Here is a 24,479-nt window from a genome sequence, read left to right as displayed (position 1 = left end):
GCCGAGAGGCCGAGAAACCAGGAAACAGAAGCTGAAGAGACAAGGAAGACAAGAAGCTCAGCTGCCTCAGTCTCGAAAGGTATGGCCATGACCTCAGGGGTTTCAATGGGTGGAGCCACGGCCTCTGGTGTTTCTAAGGGTGGAGTCACCACTTAGATGGAAGAATGCTGTGCCTAAAGCCAAGGGAGCAGAGTTGCTGTTCCAGTAGGCCTGGAAGGCGGGAGTTGAAGCCCAGGGCCAAAAGGCCTCCACTCAGAATCTGGAGAGTATGGCCAATACCTAGAGTCTAGAGGGCAAGGCCACTGTATAAATTGTCTGAGAGAACCGAGGATTATTTTCAAAGCTTTGAGGGCTAACGTAATGTGTTCTGCTGACTTGCTTGGTGCTGTTATGCCTTCTTTCCCTTCAGTTTCTCCCATCTGTAATGGAAATGTCAAGCTTGTGCCTGTTCTGCCATTGCACCTTTGGAAGCAGGTAATTTCTATTCTAGATTTCACAAATGAAGAGGAATTTTTGGATTTTGGACTTGGAGTTAAGACTTTTGCTATGATATGATGGGATGAATATGTTTTGCATGTTTGGAAGAATGTGATTTTGGGGGCAGCCAAAGGGTGGAATGTCATGGATTGAATTATGTCCCCCCAAAAATGTGTGTATCAAATTGGTGAGGCCATGATTCCCAGTATTGTATGGTTGTCCTCCATCCTGTGACTGTAATTTTATGCTGAGGGGATTAGGGTAGAATTGTAACACCACTCTTACTCAGGTCACCTCCCTGATCCGAGGCAAAGGGAATTTCCCTGGGGTGTGGTCTGCACCATCTTTTATCTATTAAGAGATGAAAAGGAAGCACGCAGAGAGTTGGGGACCTCATACCTCCAAGAAAGCAGCACCAGGAGCAGAGTGCGTGCTTGGACACAGGGTCCCTGTGCCTGAGAAGTTCCTTGACCAGGGGAAGAGTGAGGACAAGGACCTTCCTCCAGAAAAGAGAGAAAGCCCTCCCCTGAAGCTGACGCCCTGAATTTGGACTTGTAACCTACTAGAGACTGTGAGAAAATAAATTTCTCTTTCTTAAAGCCATCCACTTGTGATATTTCTGTTATGGCAGTGTTAGATAACTAAGACAATGACAAACAGAGAAAAGACTAAAGTTGTCAAGGATTTCATTTTACTTGGACTCACAATCAACACTCATGGAAGCAGCAGTCAAGAAATCAAAGACACACTGCATTGGGCAAATCTGCTCCAAAAGGCCTCTTTAAGGTGTTGAAAAGCAAAGATGTCATCTTGAAGGCTGAAGTGCACGTGACCCAAGCCACAGTATATTCAATCACCGCACATGCATGTGAAAGCTGGACAATGAATAAAGAAGACCAAAGAATTCATAACTTTGAATTGTGGTACTGGTAAAGAACACTGAATATACCATGTACTCGTAAAAGAACAAACAAATCTGTCTAGGAATAAGTACAACCAGAATGTTCCTTAGAAGCAAGGATGGCAAGATTACGTCTCACATACTTTGGACACATTATCAGGAGGGATCGGTCCCTGGAGAAGGATGTCATGCTTGGTAAAAGTAGACGGTCAGCGAAAAAGAGGAAGACCCTCAACGAGACAAATTGACGCAGTGGCTCCAACAATGCGCTCAGGCATAACAAGGATTGTGAGGATGGCGCAGGGCCGGGCAGTGTTTCGTTCTGTTGTACACAGGGTTGCTATGAGTTGGAACTGACTCGATGGCACTGAACAACAACAACATTCATTCACTCTGCTAAGCATCTTACATGCATTATCTCATTTAATCCTAAAAAAAACCTTCCTCTTCAATTTTGTACCTTAGCAAAGAGAAGTAACTTGTCCAATGTCAAAAGCTAAATGACACAGCTGGGACTCAAAATGATGTATTTCTGACCCCCAGGCCCTTTAACACATATTCTATTGAACCTGGGCTTCTATCCGGTTTCATTCCAGTTTGAGCCCCTGCTGAGAATGTGCAATTCTAACAAGTTCCCTGATGAGAATCTGGATTTCCATCCTAGATACACTGAATCAGAGACTACATTTTAACAAGATAACCACGTGATTCTTATGTATAACTTCCTGGGAACTTGTTAAAAATGCAAAGTATCAGCAGGAAACTTGTTAGAAATACAAACTCTCAAAAGAGGTTCCAACCAGAATGAATTGGTTCCAAGTCCTGTAGAGAACACATTTCAAATTTCTTAGCTTGACATTTTTATAGCTCCCCCTGACTTGGTCCTAGAATATTATTCCCATTTTATCACTCACTACTCCCTTCTATGGAAACCCTGGTGGCGCAGTGGTTAAGCGCTACAGCTGCTAACCAAAGAGCCGGCAGTTTGAATCTGCCAGGCGCTCCCTGGAAACTCTATGGGGCAGTTCTACTCTGTCCTATAGGGTCGCTATGAGTCAGATTGACTCGATGGCACTGGTTTGGTTTTTGGGACTCCCTTCTATCTTCTGAGTCAAACTACACCTACTTCTCACTTATCAACTATCTCATTATCCCACATGTCACATGTAAGACAATATTAAAAAATCTACTATCTGACTATTTTGTGCTTTAACAAGATGGTGGGCATGGCAGCAACAGCTGAAGGGCAACCCCTCCCTTGAGGAGGGTCTCTCTGGGCGGCCTCCAGGAAGCTGGGCTGTGCTGCCCTGTGTCCTCTGCTCCCTCCTGCCAGCGGTGGCACCACATCCAGTTGCCAAGTGGGGCTCCTCTGCAGCTAGGGCATCTGAGGGAAGGCACAGGCAGCACAAAGCCAGCGGACGCCTGTCCCGAGTTTCCAGCTGCTATACCGCCTGAGGCCTTGCAGCTCAAACTTGCTGTGGGGTAGGAAGGAATACAAGAAAGAAGCACTGGAGAGGGTGCGTTTGTAAGAAATGTGTTCCAATCTTAATGACATCCTGAACTGAGCTGAACTGAGCCGGAAGCCTCCGCCTTGGTAGGGCCGGGTGCACAGCCTGGTTCCCAGCACCCTCACAGGAAGCTCCAAGCCTTGGTGACTCACCAGGCCCAGAGGGTGGAGCAGGCTCTGGTATCATGGTCCCAGGGCTCACAGGGAAAGGAGTGGAGCCCTGGAGGCAGCTCCACAAGGGAAGTTCTGACCCAGCACAGGAGGAAAGTAAAATGGTTATGTTGTGGGCCCTCCAGTCACACAGCCTGGCTTTATCCAGTTTTGTTGTCTCTAAGCCTGCTTCTCCACAGAGGAGTAATCCATCGCAGAGCCCTGATGATGCCGTGGTTAAGAGCTTTGCTGCTAACCAAAACACTGGCAGTCTGAATCCACCAGCTGCTCCTTGGAAACTCTACAGGGCAGTTCTACTCTGGTGCTATAGGGTAGGTGTAAGTCAGAATCGACACGACGGCAACAGGTACGGTTTGGTTTTTGGTTTGGATGACACAGTGATGAACATATCAGTAAATCTTAGCCGTCATTATTTCCATGACTATATTTTCTTAAAAAAAAATTGGCTAAATAGATGGTCTGAAACAGAAAAGAAAAAATCCTCCATTTCCACATAACGTTGATTTTCACCTAACAACCTGATCTTTGGAACCTAACAATGTCACTAAGTGAGGAGTATATTTGCTATTTCTCATACAAGCCAAGCAATTTCCCACTTCCAAGGCTCTGACGCATTGTTATTATCCCAGAAAAAAATTCCCTGTTCAATTTTTTACCTGTTAAAAATTCTAGTCAAAAAAATTCAAGATCATAGCAAAAAACTAATATACTACAAGAAGTGGGATTCATACCAGGTATGCAAGGATGGTTCAACATCAGAATATCAATCAACGGAATCCACACAAACAGAACAAAAGAAAATAATCACATGATCATCTTGAGCGATGCAGAAAAGGTATTTGATAAAAGTCCAACACCAATTCCTAACAAAAAGTCTCATTCCTCAACAAAATAAATGGCACCTATACAAAACCAACCACCACGTGTCTGTCAGTTTGTCATACTGTGGGGGCTTCTGTGTTGCTGTGATGCTGGAAGCTATGCCACTCATATTCAGATACCAACAGGGTCACCCATGGAGGACAGGTTTCAGCTGAGCTTCCAGACTAAGACAGACTAGGAAGAAGGACCCGGCAGTCTACTTCCGAAAAGCATTAGTCAGTGAAAACCTTATAAATAGTAGTGGAACACTGTCTGATATAGTGCTGGAAGGTGAACCCCCAGGTTGGAAGGCACTCAAAAGATGACTGGGAAGAGCTGCCTCCTCAAAATGGAGTCGACCTTAATGACATGGATGGAGTAAAGCTTTCGGGACCTTCATTTACTGATGTGACACGACTCAAAATGAGAAGAAACAGCTGCAAACATCCATTAATAATCAGAACCTGGAATGTACAAAGTATGAATCTAGGAAAATTGGAAATCTTCAAAAAATTAAATGGAATGCATAAACATCGATATCCTACGCATTAGTGAGCTGAAATGGACTAGTATTGGCCATTTTGAATCAGACAATCATATCGTCTACTATGCTGGGAATGACAACTAGAAGAGGAATGGTGTTGCATTCATTGTGAAAAGGAACGTTTCAAGACCTATCCTGAAGTACAACGCTGTCAGTGATAGGATAATATCCATATGCCTACAAGGAAGACCAGATAATACGACTATTATTCAGATAAATGAACCAACCACTAGGGCCAAAGATGAAGAAATAGAAGATTTTTATCAGCTGCTGCAGTCTGAAACTGATCGAATATGCAATCAAGCTGCATTGATAATTACTGGTGATTGGAATGTAAAAGCTGGAAACGAAGAAGGATCAGTAATTGGAAAATATGGCCTTGGTGATAGAAACAATGCCGGAGATCGAATGGTAGAATTTTGCAAGACCAATGACTTCTTCATTGCAAATACCTTCTTTCACCAACATAAACGGTGACTATACACATGGACCTCGCTAGATGGAACACACAGAAATCCAATTGACTACACCTGTGGAAAGAGACGATGGAAAAGCTCAATATCATCAGTCAGAACAAGGCCAGGGGCCGACTGTGGAACAGACCATCAATTGCTCATATGCAAGTTCAAACTGAAACTGAAGAAAATCAGAGCAAGTCCACAAGAGCCAAAATATGACCTTCAGTATATCCCACCTGAATTTAGAGACCATCTCAAGAATAGATTTGATGCATTGAACACTAGTGACCAAAGACCAGACGAGTTGTGGAATGACATCAAGGACATCATCCATGAAGAAAGCAAGAGGTCACTGAAAAGACAGGAAAGAAAGACCAAGATGGATGTCAGAGGAGACTCTGAAACTCGCTCTTGAGCATCGAGCAGCTAAAGCAAAAGGAAGAATTGATGAAGTAAAAGAATTGAACTGAAGATTTCAAAGGGCCTCTCGAGAAGATGAAGCAAAGTATTATAATGACATGTGCAAAAAGCTGGAGATGGAAAACCAAAAGGGAAGAACACGCTCGGCGTTTCTCAAGCTGAAAGAACTGAAGAAAAAATTCAAGCCTCGAGTTGCAATAGTGAAGGATTCCATGGGGAAAATATTAAACGACGCAGGAAACATCAAAAGAAGATGGAAGGAATACACGAAGTCATTATACCAAAAAGAATTAGTCGATATTCAACCATTTCAAGAGGTGGCATATGATCAGGAACTGATGGTACTGAAGGAAGAAGTCCAAGCTGCTCTGAAGGCATTGGCAAAAAACAAGGCTCCAGGAATTGATGGAATATCAATTGAGATGTTTCAACAAACAGATGCAGCATTGGAGGTGCTCACTCATCTATGCCAAGAAATATGGAAGACAGCTTCCTCACCAACTGACTGGAAGAGATCCATATTTATGCCTATTCCCAAGAAAGGTGATCCAACCGAATGTTGAAATTATAGACCAATATCATTAATATCACACACAAGCAAAACGTCGTTGAAGATCATTCAAAAACGGCTGCAGCAGTATAAAGACAAGTTACTGCCAGAAATTCAGGCCAGTTTCAGAAGAGGAGGTGGAACCAGGGATAGCATTGCTGATGTCAGATGGATCCTGGGTGAAAACAAAGAATACCTGAAGGATGTTTACCTGTGTTTTATTGACTATGCAAAGGCATTTGACTGTGTGGATCATAACAAACTATGGATAACACTGCGAAGAATGGGAATTCCAGAACACTTAATTGTGCTCATGAGGAACCTTTACATAGATGAAGAAGCAGTTGTTCGGATGGAACAAGGGGATACTGATTGGTTTAAAGTCAGGAAAGGTGTGCGTCAGGGTTGTATTCTTTCACCACACCTATTCAATCTGTATGCTGAGCAAGTAATACGAGAAGCTGGACTATATGAAGAAGGATGGGGCATCAGGATTGGAGGAAGACTCATTAAGAACCTGTGTTATGCAAATGACACAACCTTGACTGCTGAAAGTGAAGAGGACTTGAAGCTCTTACTAATGAAGATCAAAGACCACAGCCTTCAGTATGGATTACACCTCAACATAAAGAAAACAAAAATCCTCACAACTGGACCAATGAGCAACATCATGATAAACGGAGAAAAGACTGAAGTTGTCAAGGATATCATTTTACTTGGATCCACAATCAACAGCCATGGAAGCAGCAGTCAAGAAATCAAAAGACGCGTTGCACTGGGCAAATCTGCTGCAAAGGACCTCTTCAAAGTGTTGAAGAGCAAAGATGTCACCCTGAAGACTAAGATGCGCCTGACCCAAGCCATGGTATTTTCAATCACATCATATGCGTGTAAAAGCTGGATAATGAATAAGGAAGACCAAAGAAGAACTGACACCTTTGAATTGTGGTGTTGGTGAAGAATATTGAATATACCATGGACTGCCAAAAGAACGAACAAATCCGTCTCGGGAGAAGTGTGGCCAGAATGCTCCTTAGAGGCAAGGATGGAGAGACTGCGTCTTACATACTTTGGACATGCTGTCAGGAGGGATCAGTCTCTGGAGAAGGACATCATGCTTGGCAGAGTACAGGGTCAGCGGAAAAGAGGCAGACCCTCAACGAGGTGGACTGCACAGTAGCTGCAACAATGAGCTCAAGCATAACAACGATGGCGCAGGACTGGGCAGTGTTTCGTTCTGTTGTGCATAGGGTCGCTATGAGTCAGAACTGATTCGACAGCACCTAACAACAACAACAACATACAAAACCAAAAGCCAACATCATTCTCAATGTAGAGAGTTTGAAAGCATTCCACCTGAGAATGCGAAAAAGGCAAAGATGCTCTTTATCATCCCTCCTATTTATCACTGTGCTGGAAGTCCTAGCTACAGCAATAAGGCAAGAAAAAGAAATAAGGGGCATCCAAATTGGAGAGGAACAAGTAAAACTATCCCTATTAGCAGATGATCTAACCCTATACAAAGAAAACCCCAAAGATTCCATATGAAAACTACTGGAACTAATAAAAAGATACAGCAGAATAGCAGAACACAAGATCAACATACATAAACCAGTTGGATTCCTCTACACCAACAAAGAGAACTTCGAAAAGGAAATCAGGAAAATAACAGCATTTATAATAGCCCCCCAAAAGATAAAATACTTAGGAATAAATCTATGCAGGGATGTAAAAGACCAATATAAAAAAAAAAAAACTACAAAATGCTTCTGCAAGAAACCAAAAGAGGCCTAAATGGAAAAACATACCACGCTCGTGGTTAGGAAGGCTCAACATTGTGAAAATGTCAACTCTATCCAAAGCAATCTACAGGTACAATGCAATCCCAACCCAAATACCAACAGCATTCTTTAACAAGATAGGAAAATTAATCACCAACTTTATATGGAAAGAGGCCCCAGATAAGCAAAGCACTACTGAAGAAGAACAAAGGAGGAGGCCTCATACTACCTAATGTCAGAACCTATTATACAGCCATGGTAGTCAAAACAGCCCGGTACTGGTGCAATGACACACAGACAGACCAATGGAACAGAACTGAGAACCTAAACATAAATGCAGCCACCTATGGTCAGCTCATCTTTGACAAAGGACCAAAGTCCACTGAATGGGGAAAAGACGGACTTTTTAACAAGTAATGCTGGCAGAACTGGATGTCAACCTGTAAAAAAAATGGAACGGGACCCATACCTCACACCATACATAAAAATTAACTTAAAATGGATCAAAGACGTAAATATAAAACGTAAAATGATTAAGATCATGGAAGAATAAATAGCGACAACGCTAGGGGCCCTAACAAATGCCATAAATACACCATAACTAACAATGCACAAATGCTGTAAGATAAACTAGATAACCGGGAACTCCTAAAAATTAAACACTTATGCTCATAAAAAGACTTCACCAAGACTGTAAAAAAAGAACCTACAGACTGGGAAAAAACTTTTGGCTACGACATATCCAACAAGGGTCTAATCTCTAAAATCTACAGAATACATCAACACCTCAACAACAAAAACACAAATAATCCAATTTAAAAATGGACAAAGGATATGAACAGATACTTCACCAAAGACATTCAGGCAACTAACAGACACATGAGGGAACGTTCGCAATCATTAGCCATTAGAGAAATGCAATGAGATACCATCTCACCCTGACATTACTGGCACTAAATCAAAAAACACAAAAAATAACAAATGTCGGAAAGGTTGCGGAGAGATTGGAACTCTTATTCATTTGCTGGTAGGAATGTAAAATGATACAACCACTATGGAAAGCAAGATGGCACCTCCCTAAAAAACTAGAAATAAAAACACCATAGTATTCAACAATCCCACTCCTAAGAATGTAAAACCCGTTGCCTTCAAGTTGATTCTGACTCATAGTGACCCTACGGGACAAAGCAGAACTGCCTGATAGGGTTTCCAAGGAGTGGCTGGTGGATTCAAACTGCCAACCTTTTGGTTAGCAGTCGAGCTCTTAACCACTGTGTCACCAGGGCTCGGTGCCTAGGAATACATCCTAGAGAAATAAAGGCCAACACACGAATAGGCATATGCACACCCATGTTCACTGCAGCATTATCCACAACAGCAAAAAGATGGAAACAACCTAAGTGCCCATCAACGGATGAATGGATAAACAAATTATGGTACATACACACAATGGAATACTACACAACGATAAAGAACAATGATGAATCCTTGAAACATCTCACAACATGGATGAATCTGGAGGGAACTGTGCTAAGTATGTTAATTACAAAAGGGCAAATATTGTATGAAATTACTATTATAAAAACCCAAGAAAAGGTTTACACACAGAAAAAAAAAAACTTTGATGGTTATGAGGGAGGAAGTGGAGAAATCACTAACTAGACTGACAAATGTTAGATTTGGTGAAGGGAAAGACAACACATAATATAGGGAAAGTCAGCACAACTTGACCAAGGCAAAGTCATAGAAGCTTCCTATACACATCCAAATCCCTTGAGAGACAGAGTTACTGGGGCTGAGGAACCATGGTCTCAGGGGGACATCTAGGTCAACTGGCATTAACATAGTTCATAGAGAAAATGTTCTATGTCCTACTTTAGTTAGTAGCATCTGGGGTCTTAAAAGCTTGCGAGCGGCCATCTAAGATACATCCATTGGTCCTATCCCGTCAGGAGCAAAGGAGAATGAAGAAAACCAAAGACACAAGGAAAGATTAGTCCAAAGGACTAATGGACCATGTGAACCACAGCCTCCACCAGTGTGAGCCCAGAATTAGATGATGCCCCGCTGCTACCACCACGGCTGCTCTGACAGGGACCACAATAGAGGGTCCCAGACAGGAGAAAAATGTAGAACAAAAATCAAATTCACAAAAAAAAAAAAAAGAAATTACTGGTCTGACAGAGACTCGAAGAACTCTCAAGACTATGGCACCCAGACACCCAGCGAACTCAGAACTGAAGCTACTCCATCTAGCCAAAGATTAGACAGGCCTATAAAACAAATAATAACACAGATGAGGAATGTACTTCTTAGTTCAATCAAGTATATGAGACCAAATGGGCAACACCTACCCAAAAGCAAAGATGAGAAGGCAGGAAGGGACAGGACAAACAGATACAGGGAACCCGGGGTGTAAAGGGAGAGGAGGAGAGTACCTGCACATTACAGAAACTGCAACTGATGCCACAAACCAATCTGTGCATAAATTTTTGAATGAGAAGCTAATTTGTGCCATAAACTTTCACCTAAAGCACAATAATTTTCCTCTTCTTCTTTCATCAAGTGTCTTATGAAATCTTCCTTAATCCTGCCTGCCTCCCTCCACAAGCTATGTTTACATGGTACTTAATCTATGCCTCTGCTAGAGCATTTTATGCATTTTCTAACTTGAACTGAGGAATGTTCATTAGTCTTATCAACCCAAGTAAACTGCAAGCCCTCTGAGGCAGAATTTGTCTGATTCATATTTGATGATCTCATACAATGTGCAATATATACTATGCTAGGTACAAATGTTTTTTTAATGAATCATACATCAGAGTATCATTTATCAGAGAAATGCATATGAGGCTGAGTTCTAACCATTCTTCTTCCATCAAACTAACACATTCCTTTAAAGCAATGAGAAAGAGTAGTTTTTGTTTAAAGATCTTTTCTGGAGCCAATGTCCTCAAGTCTAGAATTCCGGTGGAATAAAGACGTAAAATAAACAGAAAGTTAAAGGAAAAGACCCTTAAGGTCTAAGTCAACATACAAAATACAGACATTCCAAAATTAATGTTAATTTGAAGATCATTGTAACAGATTATATTAAGGACTCATGAGAGTAGTTCATTATTTTTTTTACTTTAGTTCGCTTCGGGCTAAAATAAAACTAAAAAGAAGGCAGCAAGCATAGAAACAGAGCATACATGTTTTGATGGTTAAGATTGCGTGTCAATTTGATTGGGCCATGATCCTCAGTGTTTTGGCAGTCATATAATATTGTGATCACGTCCCTGTTGAGATGTGATATGTGATCACCGCCATGATGGCATCTGCTGAGCGGTACTGGTGGGGGCAGGGCCTGTGGTGGCTCACCGCTCCCCTCAGCCTTCATCTCTCCACCCTCTGCTGCCTAATCCTTCCTGCTCTCTTTGCAGAAGCTTTCGCTTGTTCTGGGTCCTACAGCTGGCTCCTGTTCATCTGACCTCCAGTTCTCAGGACCTGGGCTAGCAACTTACCTATAGCCTTGCCTGCTGATCTTCAGATTCACCAATCTTCACAGCCTGCAACAGCCCTGTTCTCCAGCCTGCTGATCTTGGGTTCGGCAGCCTCTGCAGCTACGTGAATCCGGAGAAGCCTCTCTCCTGCCTCTTAGACTTAGGACATTACGGCCTCTAAATACCACGTGAGCCATTTCCTTGATATAAATCTCTCTCTGCATATATATATTTATATGCTTTACTGGTTTTGCTTCTCTAGAGAACCCAGCCTAAGACACATGTACAGAAATAAGATGTGTGTATACTATAAATACACACATCTAGGGTACCATTTATGACAATGTTAAAAATTAAAATCACCTAAAATTGTTGCCTTATCAAAAGAAAATAACTATTAAAGCAAGAAATTTAAAACTTAAATAATTTAATATGAACTAAAAAAAAAAATTTTTTTTTTCTTATTGGAAACCCTGGTGGTGTAGTGGCTAAGTGCTATGGCTACTAACCAAAAGGCTGGCAGTTAAAATCCACCAGGTGCTCTTTGGAAACTCTATGGGGCAGTTCTACTCTGTCCTGTAGGGTCGCTATGAGTCGGAATCAACTCAACAGCAACGGGTTTGGTTTATTTTTTATTATTAGCATAAAGATTTGACAATGTCAAGGCAGCATTCTGATACATGCCATACAAATTTAAAGTGCCATGCCAAACTCTTATCTATCCCCATCAAATCTTTTCCATACTGCAATGTACTAGGCCCAAGGCCAGAAGGGCCTACTGATGACTCCGGCTTACGATAATGAACAACTAAAGCACTTAATCTTCTGCCTACTTATTTTGTTATTAATGTGCCCTACGGTCATCTATTGGAGCCCTGGTGGCTCAGTAGTTAAAGAGCTTGGCTGCTAACCAGAAGGTCAGCACTTTGAACCCCCCAGCCACTCCTAGGTCAGCAGTCTGAATCCACCAGCCAATCCTTGGATACCCTATGGGACAGTTCTACTCTGTCCTATAGGGTCATTATGAGTCAGAATCAACTTGACAGCAACGAGTTCGGGTTTTTTTTTTTTTTTTGTCATCTATTATTAAATGTTTATGTATAAGTATCTAATCTTCCAAACTAGACTGTAAATACTCAGTAGCAACTCCAGTCCACTGATAGTCTGACTGCTTGGGAGTCTTTATTGAGAAGATTCTGAGACCCCACCCAGAAAAAATATTAACATGTATACCACGTACTTGCTATTGCTGTAATGCCCCCTTTCCGGCTTTGTTTTCATCTTTACTATTCCTACTGCCTCTTGGAAGAAAAAAGTACGACTATAATGCTCCTTGGAAGCAAGATGGTGAGACTGCATCTTACATACTTAGGACATGTTGTCAGGAGAGATCAGTCCCTGGAGAAGGACATCATGCTTGGTAAAGCAGACGGTCAACGAAAAAGAGGAAGACCCTCAACGAGATGGATTGACACAGTGGCTGCAACAATGGGCTCAAGCATGACAACGATTCTGGGCATGGCACAGGACCCAGCAGTATTTCGTTCTGTTGTACACAGGATCGCGATGAGTCAGAATTGACTCAACGGCACCTAACCACAACAATCCTACTACCACACATTGCAGTGCGATGGATCACTCTTAAATGGCCTTTCTCACCATGGTCTTGTAACATCTACCAAATGACTGGGTGGGTCTATAAAAATAAGGTGCTTGTGGTCCACCAAGGGGACTAGACAGTTTGCTAATAACGCAAACAAGGTGCATGGCACCCTTGTGGGGGTGGAATCATGCACATGAAGTGTAGGGAACCCTAATGAGATTGGTCAGTTTTGCCATCCCACTAGACTTAAAATAAGCCATCCCAGAGGCAGAAAGGTGGAACCTCACTACTACCAAAAAGAGGAGACGGGGTGGAGCGCATCCTTTCGACCTGGGGTCCCTGCCCTGAGAGCCTCCTAGGCACGGAGAGAGAGATGGAGGAGCTGTAACATGGAAGACAGCTAGAGATGGTGGCGCTGCAGTAGCAAGAGCTTTAGTGGCGCAAGACAGCAGCGGTGGCGCTTGCTGACCCAGAGTTGTAGTAACATTTGCCCCAGCAGCAGAGGGTGAGAAGAAGCTGTCCTGATCGAGAACTGTATCCTGAGTTGTTCCTGTTACTTCTGAGTTGTTCCTGATCCCAAGTTGTACCCTATTACTTCCCTAATAAACCACTCAACTGTAAATACAGTTGGTGAGTTCTGTGAGACACTGCAGTGAATTATGGAACCTAAAGACCCAAAGACCAGAAGCCTATTTGTTGTCTAACTGATTCCAAGTCATGGTGACCCAATGTATTACAGCATGGTTAGGCCGCTGACAATAAATCAATCCCAACTCACAGTGACCCTATAGGACAGAATAGAACCAACCCCATAGGGCTTCCAAGGCTGTCATTTTTACGGACTATACTATACCTTTAACTAAAAATTGAGAGGAAACTGGTTTACCAAAGGGATAAAAGCCTTAATTATAAGAAAAGTTTCAAACAGGATCACCAACATTTAAAAAACATAAGCCAAGGTGATAATTTTGATTGCACTGATTCATCATGTTAACAACGCAAATGACAAACTCTCAAAGAATCCTAATAACTAAGTTAACATGGCTATATTGCTTTCCTCTCTAGATGCTTAATTTTTGTGTATTCCACACAGGTTTTCTCCCCTTTAATTTGGTTGTGAATACTGTGGTCAATTACTTTCCCTGAAACACGTAGGTATCTGAAATTTCAGCCCTCGAAAAGCATTACAACCTCTGTCCTCAAGTGATTTACAGTTTACTACTAGAGAAAAGAATATGCTCCAAAGGTCAGCAAATCCGTTGCAATTCAAAATTGTTCACCATAAACAAAGAGAGAATAGTGTTTTTAAAGAAATACCAAGCAACTGATTCAGAGTTATCAGAACAGAAACTGAAGCAGTAACAATAAAGTATTTTCAGGATTAGAAGTAGGGTTTTGCAACTGGAACAGGAAAGGAGAATCTAAGAAAGAATAATTACAGGATTTGACTGATGAGAATACACATGGCACCAAGTTTAGAATCCAATGAACTCTTGGTACTGTAGTGTTGCTAACAGAAGGTATGAGTCATGTTCTGATTTTCACCAGATAGTCTTACAGGGCAGGAAAACATACAGGAGATATTATATAACAAGAAATAAGAACGAAAGGAGTCTAGAAGGTCACTAGACTGTAAATACCATAGTTATAAAGGTTTACTAAAATATACTTTCATTCAACAATGTAAGCACCCACTTTGTGCAAAAATCTTGGACAGTCATTGGCAAGAAAAAGACTGCTAGGAAAGAGTCCTTATTACCTTCGAGAAACTTAAAATATAGGATAGGAATCAGATAAGCAAAAAAACTATAAAATTACAAAGCAATTTGGTAAGTGCTGTACTAAAAATGGAAACCCTGGTGGCGTAGTGTTTAAGTGCTACGGCTGCTAACCAAAGGGCTGGCAGTTGGAATCCACCAGGCGCTCCTTGGAAACTCTATGGGGCAGTTCTACTCTGTCCTATAGGGTCGCTACGAGTCGGAATCGACTCGACGGCACTGGGTTTGGTTTTGTTTTTTTTGTATTAAAAATGTAGAGGAAGAGTACCTTAAGAGAACTTATATAAAGGAGAAAGAATATAAGGCCCAAGACAGATAGGAAAGATGTCCATCACCCAAAAAGAAAAATAAAAAAAGTAAACAAAATATTAACATCAACTTTGACACTGGCAAAATTAAACAAATGCTATATCCAAACAAAAGACTGTAAATCACCATAATGAAATTCAATTCTGCAAACTATCATTTTTAAGCCTATTTAAAAATGTGTAGCGAAAACAATCTAGTGAAAAACACCGCAAGAGTAATGCTTAAAGAGTCAATAAGAGAAACTGCTGAAGCTGTCTACAGCTCGATCTCACTACATATGTAACCTATTTATAAGCAGGGCAAAAAATTGCTTTCTTCTGACTTTCACTATTACTTCCAAAATGATGAGAAAAAAAAAAAAAAACCTCAACACACAATTATACAAAATGTTAATTATTTATTACTGACCCAGTCTATGGCAACCGAGTCACACGACTCCTATAAATTACTGCATCACATCAATACTCACATGATCTATTTAAAATATATTTATTAAAACATACAACAGTTCATTGCTATTTCATTTAACTGTCACAAATCAGGTTTGTATTCTATCTACCTCTTATCTAACATTAAAGGAGTGCTTAATATAAACCAGGTATTGTGCTAACCATTCTTGATGCATCGTCTCAATTAATCCTAAAAATAAGGCCCTCTGCGTTAGATAGTAGTATCATCCCCCTTCCGCAAATAAGTAGTCAGACTTTGATAAGTTAATTTTCACAGTCACACAGAGGTACAGGAGGTATCTGAGTACAAGTCTATCTGATTCTAGAGTCTGAGGACTTCGACCAGTCCAAGTACTGTAACACCGCACTATAATGCCTGCCAGCGTGTACCTGGAGAAATGCAATAAAAAACCATTAACATGTTCATCAATTTTTGTTTATATCTTTGTTGTCAGGTGCCATCAAGTCAGTTCTGACTCATGGCAACCCCATGTACAACAGAACAAAACACTGCCCAGGGGGTCCTGTGCCATCCTAACAATCACTAATATGTTTGAGCCCACTGATGCAGTTACTGTATCAACCTATTTCGTTGTGCGTCTTGCTCTTTTTTGCTGACCCTCTACTTTACCAAGCATGATATTCTTCCCCAGGGAATGGTCCCTCCTAGTACAAAGTATATGAGACGAAATCTTGCCATCCTCGCTTCTAAAGGGCATTCTGTACTTCTCCCAAAAAAGATTTGTTCATCCTTCTCGCAGTCCATGGTATATTCAATATTCTTTGCCAACACTATCAATTCTTTGGTCTTCCTTATCATCCATCTTTTGGATGCATATGATGTAACTGAAAAAACCATGGCTTGGGCCAGGTGTACTGTGAGTCAGAATCAACTCAACAGCAATGGGTTTTGGGGTCAGGTGTACTTTAGTCCTCAAAGTGACATCTTTGCTTTTTAACACTTGAGGGACATCTTTTGCGGCCGATTTGCCCAATGCAATATGTCATTTGCTTTCCTGACTGCTGCTTCCATGGGCATTGATTGTGGATCCAAGTAAAATGAAATCCCTGACAACTTCAGTAACTTCTCCATTTACCATGATGTTGTTTATCAGTCCAGTTGTGACGATTTTTATTTTATGTTGAGGTGTAATCCATACTGAAGGCTGTAGTCTTTGATCTTGATCAGTAAGTGCTTCAAGTTCTCTTCACTTTCAGCAAGCAGGGTTGTGTCATCTGCATATTGCAGGTTGTTAACAAGTCTTCCTCCATTCCTGAAGCTGCATTCTTCTTCATACAATCCGGCTTCTTGGATTATTTATTCAGCATACGGATTGAAAAAGAACGGTGAAAGGATACAACCGTAACATACACACACACACACACACACACACACACAACCCTACCTTTTCTGATTTTAAACCACTCAGTATCCCTTTGCTCTGTTCGATCTACTGACTGCTTCTTGGTCTATGTACTGGTTCCATATAAGCACAATTAAGTGTTCCAGAATTCCCATTCTTCACAATGTTATTCATAATTTGTTATGATCCACAGTCAAATGCCTTTGCATAGTCGATAAAACACAGGTAAACATCTTTCTGGTATTCTCTGCTTTTAGCCAAGATCCATGTAACATTAGCAATGATATCCCTCGTTCGACGTCCCCTTATGAATCTGGCTTGAATTTCTGGCAGTACCCTGTCAATGTACTGCTGCAACCGTTTTTGAATTACCTTCAGCAAAATTTTACTTGCATGTGATATTAATGATGTTACTGACTGGTCGGCAAGTTCCGCTTTCTGTTGGATCACCTTTCTTTTAGGTCTGTGATCCATTCTGAGTTAATTTTTGTATGAAGTGTAAGGTACGAGTTTCATTTATCTGCCTAATAGTTACAATACCATTTTCTTTAAAAAAAAAAAACAAAAAACTATGCTTTCTCCACATGCAAGAGAAAATCTTTATGACCTTGGGTTAGGCAAAGAGTTCTTAGATATAACACCAAAACTGAGAGCCCTAATGAAAAAAATTGATAAACCAGGCTTTATCAAAATTTAAAAACTTCTGTACTTCAAAAGACACTGTAAATGGATGAAAAGGCAAGACACAGTGGGGGAAAATATTTGCAGATCACATATGTGATGAAGGACAGTAGACTATAAAGAACTCTCAAAATTCAGCAATAAGAAAACAATTTAAAAATGGGCAAGAGATTTGGATATTTTTCCAAAGAAGATATACAGGCATCAAATAAACATATCAAAAGATGCTGAACATCATTATTCATTAGAGAAATGTAAATTAAAACCACAGTGAGATACGACTACACACCTGTTAGAATGGCTTAAAAAACAAAAACAAAAAAAACAGTGATAAAACCAGGTGCTGATGAGGATGTGAAGTAACTGGAAGTCTCATACACTGCTGGTCATATAGCCACTTTGGAAAACTGTTCGACAGTGTATTAGTTCCCTATGCTGCAGTAACAAATCACCACAAACTCAGTCACTTAAAACAACACAGATTTATTATTTTACAGTTCCATAGATTAGAAGTATGACCCAGGTCTCACTGGGCTAAAATTAAGGTGTTGGCAGGGGTGCAGTACCTTTTTGGAGGCTCTAGGGTGAAACCATTTTCTTGACTTTTTCAGCTTCTACAGGACACCCACAGTCCTTGGCTCGTAGTCCCCTTCCACCATCTTGAAATCCAGCAATGTTGCATCTCTCTGACCCTGTTACAACTTTTTCTGACTCTACACTTCTCCCTCCCTTTTCCCGTTTTAAGGGACCCTGTGATTACACTAGTCCACCCAAATAATCCAGGATAATCTCCCTTAAAGTTAGTTGATTAGTATCTTTAATCCCACCTGCAACCTTTGCCACATAGTCTACCAAGTTCACAGGTTCTGGAAACTAAGACTTCTTTGGGGGCCATTATTCCGCCTACCACAGACAGTTTGTTTTTGTTTTTATGAAGTTAACACACACTTACCGTAGGACCTAGCAATCCCACTTCTAGCTAGAGGCTTACCCAAGAGAAATGAAAATTTATGTTCACACAAAAACCTGCTGATAAAGATTTACAACAGCTTTATTCATAATCACAAAAAACTAAAAATAGCTCAAATGTCCTTAAATTGGTGAATGGATGAACAAACTGTGGTACATCCATACAGTGGAATGCTATTAAAAAAAAAAAAAAAACCCAAACCCATTGCCGTCAATTCTGACTCATAGCAATACTATATTCACCAGTAAAACAGAAAAAACTGCTGTTACACTCAACAATGTGGATGAATCTCAAATGTATAATGCTAAGTGAAAGAAACCAGATTTAAAAGGTTATATACTGTATGATTCCATTTACATGATACTCTAAAAAAGATACAACTACAGGGAAGACAACAGATCATTGGTTACCAGGGGCTAGCAGGGAAGAGGAAGGTTGACTACAAAAGGGCAGCACGAGAGAATTTTGGGTGGTGGGACTCTTCTGTGTCTTGATCGTGATGGTTGCACAGCTTTATACATTTGTCAAGATAACTGTACACCAGAAGGAGTTTATTTCATTTCATATAAATTAAGGACAATGTTAAAATCCTTTAAAAGGAGGGAAACAAAATACACTTCTCACCCACAAGTGGCAGATACTTTTAAAATCTAATAATGCCTAATGTGGGCAAGGATGAGAAAGCACTGAGACTCAAATTGCTGGCAGGTATGTAAACTGGTACAATTTTAGAAGGTACTTTGTATATAACTAGTAAAGCTGAAAATGCATATCAACCTATGACTCAGTATTTCTTCTTACAGGTAGGTATACATCTAGGGAAATATTCGTACATGTGCTAAAGGTGACATGCACAAGAATATTCATTAAACATGGTTTGAAAAATTGAAAACAACTCTTCAGTAGGGGAATGAACAAACTGTAATTAGTGGTTATTAAAAAAAAGAAGAAAAATTTGAATAAGGGAAAGCAACCTCACCGATTTCATGTAATGATTTTGAGAAAGGTAACTTAGTGGTTTGTTCACTTATAGTAATAGAATATAGCGAAAAGAGCACTGGACTTGGAATCTGGAGACAAGTAGTTTAGCATTTACTTCCAACTATGCCACTAACTGGGCTGGGTATGCCACTAACTTAAGAGTCAGACTATGGGCTACTCAATTGCTACAAGCCTCACTTTTCCCTGACAAATAAGATAGGTAACAAAGTCACTAAGATTATTTCCAACTCAATGATCCTATGATTCAATAAGTGTACACTGTAATCAAAAATTATATTCCAGAGCACTTATCCATATTGAGGAACAATTTTTCCCAAAACCCCCCAAATCAGAAATCAGAGAAATAGGGCAACTTAGTATACCAATACATAAATGGACCAAATTTCTTGGAATATGTGTGATGAGGTTTTAAATAAAGACCATAATTCACGAAGAGCATATAAATAAACATTACTAGACCACATCAGCTAAACCGACTATACTGACTTGAGTCACCCTCAGGTGGATTGGTACATCTCTCCCTTTTTAATGTTCTGTAACAAGCTGAATTATGAATGCATTTCCCTTTACTTGTCAACTTTAAGTTTGGCTAGCCGAAAGTCACTCAAGTACAGCGTTTAAGATTTATGCAATTTTTTTACAAAGATAAAATGAGGAATTGCTTTTCATACTTTTGCCTGTTTTATTTCTGAAGCTCTTACATTATTACTAATAGCTTCAGTCTAATACAATAGCCTTTTGAAATTTATGACATGCTATGTCCACAGGGATCTAGTTCATAATCCATGAAGTATGAATAACTTTTATTACCACCAACTTATATTTCAAAGACACCAATAACCAGTATTTCATTTGTGCCTACTGCAGAATTTAATAGGTAATTAACTTCTGGTATAATCCAAAGGCATAATTAGAATACAATTATTAATATCACTATGAGTCGGAGTCGACTGGACGGCAACTTTTTAATAATCATTAATATCAGAAATACTAACACCTTGGCAGTCAACTTAAAATTTCAAAATTCTTATTCACAAGTTTTCCAAATGGAAATTCTTAACAATTCTAAACGAGTATGGAGACAAAACACACACAACTACATACTCCTTCTAAAAACCTTCTGGTGATCAGATTTTAATTTTAGCGTAAACCGCCAAGAAAAATCTTTCGACCGAAACCTAAATTCCGTACTCATTACTGTACGTCGCATCAACTGAACAGGTGAGTTGTTATTAGGAAGTTACATAATTTGCTGCAAAAACCGAAACGCCTTTCATTGAAACGTAGCTTACAATCTCCAGCTTCAACGTTCACTTTGCAATCTCCAAGTATTAGAAACCATTAACCATTAGGCTCTTTAAAAAAAAGGGGTCACAAGGAAGCAAGAAGCTCTTTATTTGTTGAAAGAACGCAATGAGCAGCGGAATACCGGGAGCTGAGTCAGGCAGGGGAACGCATTCGGCCTTTTAAAGTGTTCCCCCCACCCCCACTCCCTGCCGACATCCCCTACCCGGCCAGAAGGGAGTCGCGAGCTCAGAGGCTGGAACGCAAAGGGCAGGCGATACCCGGCGCGTTCCTGCAAGCCGGGCCTGGCCGACAGGAGCCCCCGCCAAGGTGCGTCCCTTCGCCAGCCAGGACAGAAGGAACGGGTACTGCGCAGGCAGCGTTCCTCCGAGGGACAAAGGTTAGCCTCACGCCCTCGGCGGCCGCGGCTCCCGCTGCCTGGGGCAGTCCACAGAGCAGCCCCGGGTCCCTCCCCGGCGGAGCGCGCGGCGCGCGGGGGGCACAGGGTCCCGGCCGCCGCGGCTCCCGACCGCCCCTCCCCCGCCGCGCTCCCGGGAACCTGTTGATTAAGATCGCCACACCGAGCTGCGCCCCGTCTGCCTCTTACCTTCGCGCCACGGCCGCCGTAGATCCTCCCGCCCCAGCCGCTCCTAAGCACTGCAGAAGCGACGGCCCTCCGGCAGCCCTTGAAATATCGCATAAAGAATCCAGAAACTCCCGATTCCCCACCTCGCAATCCTTAGTCCCCGCCCCCGCCCCGCCGCCAGCCTCCTCCGTCGCCGCCGTCGCCACAGCCGCCAGCGGCTCCACCTCGAGACCGCGCGAGACCGGCCCCCGCGGCTTCCGCGAGACCGCGCACGCGCCCCCGGCACTCTGGCGAAGCGGACGCGCCTATCCCAGTGCCTCCCCAGTGCGCCCCGCCCACTGCTCCGCAGAGAGGCTGGCGCGGTTCGTCCAATCCTGAGACGGCGGGGAGAAAGTGCCTGCTCATTGGTCCTCTCTGCAGCTCCCGAGCGGCCGGTCGCGCGCACTCGCGCGCCTCTCAATATAAAATGCGAGCTGCTTCAGGCCCGCAGGCATCAGGCAGTTGCTTTGATTTAAGCCTGAAGTTTAGGCTGCTTGGGGACGCAAGGGTACCTGAGCCAACCAAGCTCATGTTCTACAGCCCTTGGCGCTTCTTTCCTTCGATGATCGTCATCTACTGAAGAAAATCTGATTTCCCTCTGAGGTGACTGCTTGTTCTGTCAAGCACATGACATAATCTAACATTTGTTTCAGAAATAAGCCATGGCCTGATTAAAAATCTGGTGTGTGTAGTGTCCTAAAGAAACATCCTCTACTACCGCAGAAGACTCCAAAAAGCTATCAGCTGGACACAGTTTTCTGAAAACCTGAAAGAAAGAATTCCTAGGACCCAAATCTTGCTTTTGGAATGGATTTAGAGTTACCTAGGCCAACGCCTGAATACTTCTGTTTTGGAAGAAGTACAGCCAGAATGCTCCTTAGAAGCAAGGATGGCAAGACTTTGTCTCATATACTTTGGACATGTTATCAGGAGGGACCAGTCCCTGGAGAAGGACATCATGCTTGGTAGAGTAGAGGGTCAGTGACAAAGAGGAAGACCGGCAATGAGATGAACTGACATAGTGGGTGCAACAATGGGCTCCAACAAAGCAGTGGTTGAGAGAATGATACAGGACCAGGCAGTGTTTTGTTCTGTTGTACTTGAGGTTGCTATGAGTCGGAACCAACTTGACGGCACCTAACAACAACAGGCCAACCCATGTGCAACACAAGGCTGGTCCACTCAGGACCTGTTTATGTTCCCTTCTGAATAGGGCAGAATTCTGGGAGTGAGTTCCATAGGGCAAGAAATTCAAAGCAGATTGAAATGCATTCTAACCATTTTATAGAAGCCTGATCAAAAGAAGGAAAGTACAAAACAGAAATTCAAATTTTCGTGGACTCCGGACTTCCTGGAGCCATGAATGTTGAATGAACCCCTGAAACTATTGCCTAATGTAATCTTTGAGCCTTGGACCAGAGATACACCATGGGGCCTTCTTGGAACCAAACAATAGTTTAGCTTATCTAATGAAAGATATCTGCCTTGAGCATTGTGCTCTTTTAAGAACTACCTATGGAAACAAATTGACAACAGCAACCTGAAAGATTGGATGGGAAGCTTAGGGGGCAGTGAGTTTGTGTTAATGGAGGAGCAATTCTCCAGGGGAGTGGTTGCACAGGTCAAGGAGTGTGATCAGTGTCACCGGATGGTGCGCGTGGAGGCTGTTGAATTGGTGTATGTTTTGCTGTGTATATTCTCAACAAAATAATTTTTTTTTAATGCATTCTAACTAGAAATAACAGCAAATTTACCTCAACACTTATAATAAATCCATTGTATGGTCTCTGCTTTGACAGTAAGCAAGAACTCTGTGTTCCAAGGCGCCGTGCCCCACTCTTGAACGGTTCTAATATTTATTAATTAACCTTTCTGTTAGGCTGAAATCTGCCTTTCTGTCACTTCTGCCTATTGATGCTAGTTTCTCCCAGAGGCATGCTTATTGTATTTAGCCACATCTTCCTCAAAGCACTTCTGTTATGTCAATTATCATGTCCTTCCTCTTTTCCTCTCATTTTCCCATCTTCAGTCGCAATATCCCCAGGTCTGTACTTGCAAGTTCTTTCACCTTCTTCTAACTCTCCTCTGGACATCTATGGGTGAACTGTGGTGCCCTCGACTAAGCAAATCACTTTTCCAGGTGGCCAAGATCTCTTTGGATCCCTACCCTTCCTAGAGTTTTTTTTTTTTTTTTTTTATCATCCTCGTATCTGATCAGCATTCCATCCAAGTCTTTATCCCAGTCATTTATAAGTGTTTAATAAGACAGGGATGAGGATGGGACTCTGCAGGACGTCACTAGAGCTCTTAATCCTCCTGCCATCAAATGTTTATCGGTAGACTCTGAGTACAGACAATCAGCTGCAAACCTACCTGAGCTGTCTTCCTGCCATTTTCCTCCACGGAGATACCATGAGAATTTGTGAAATGTACAACCGAAATCCAGATAAGCAGTCTCCAGGATTCCCTAAAAACTGTTACTCATTCCCAAAAAGGAAAAATGGTTAGCATGGTATGACTTATTTCCTTTCTAAGTTCTTAAATGCATAAAATAAATAATAATTCAGGGAGCTACCTCTAACTGAGCATTTCTCAACCTCGGCAGTATGGGCCTTTGGAGCTGGATAATTCTTTGTTGTGGGGGGCTGTCCTGTGCATGGTAGAATGTTGAGCAGCATTGCAGACCTCTCTCCATTAGAGGCCAGTAGGCCTGCTCCACTGCCAGCTGTGACAATAAAAAATGTCTCCAGACTTTGCCAAAGGTTCCCTGGTGGGGCAAAATCACTTCCAGTTAAGAACCACTGATATCTAGCTATTCAATGAATTGACCTCTAAAGAAAGTATTTCAAACCCATACCTTCTAATTACCTGGCCTCAGGCAGTACAGGTAGTCCCCGTCATAACAATGATATTCGAGTTACAAAGAATCTCACTTATTTTTTTTTAATGATTTGTTTAATATTTTATGTACACACGAATATATTAAAATATGTCTGTAAGTTTATATGTAATGTTTCCAACCCTCAAAGAGAAATAAAGATTGGATTTATAAAGATACTGACAATAAAAGGCAATAATAATGAAAAAATTTTTTAAATGAGGCATTCGACTTAGAACTAACATGACAGAGTCACTGGAACTGAAACCCATTTTAAGTCAGGGACTACCTGTATGCAAAACATCCCTGTTCAAATGAACCCTTCAGGTACCGAGCTCTTGCTCCCCTAGCTGCTCAGATCCCTCTGTCACAGAACCTCAT

General features: G+C 41.6%; 1 protein-coding gene across 3 annotated transcripts in view; it reads right to left on the bottom strand.

Annotated features, from left to right (window-relative positions):
* The window catches only part of PALS1 (protein associated with LIN7 1, MAGUK p55 family member), a 104,815-nt gene extending 83,486 nt beyond the window's left edge, over positions 1–21,329 (bottom strand). For all 3 annotated transcript variants that reach the window (XM_023546265.2, XM_003408719.4, XM_010588697.3), the window contains exon 1: positions 21,203–21,329. The gene's annotated coding sequence lies outside the window, so the exon portion shown is untranslated. The remainder of the gene's footprint in view (positions 1–21,202) is intronic.
* Positions 21,330–24,479: the final 3,150 nt, after the last annotated feature.

This window comes from Loxodonta africana, chromosome 10 (assembly GCF_030014295.1).
Source record: "Loxodonta africana isolate mLoxAfr1 chromosome 10, mLoxAfr1.hap2, whole genome shotgun sequence".
NCBI lineage: Eukaryota > Metazoa > Chordata > Mammalia > Proboscidea > Elephantidae > Loxodonta > Loxodonta africana.
Note: the sequence above shows the minus strand (reverse complement) of the source record. Positions and strands in the feature narration are given on the sequence as shown.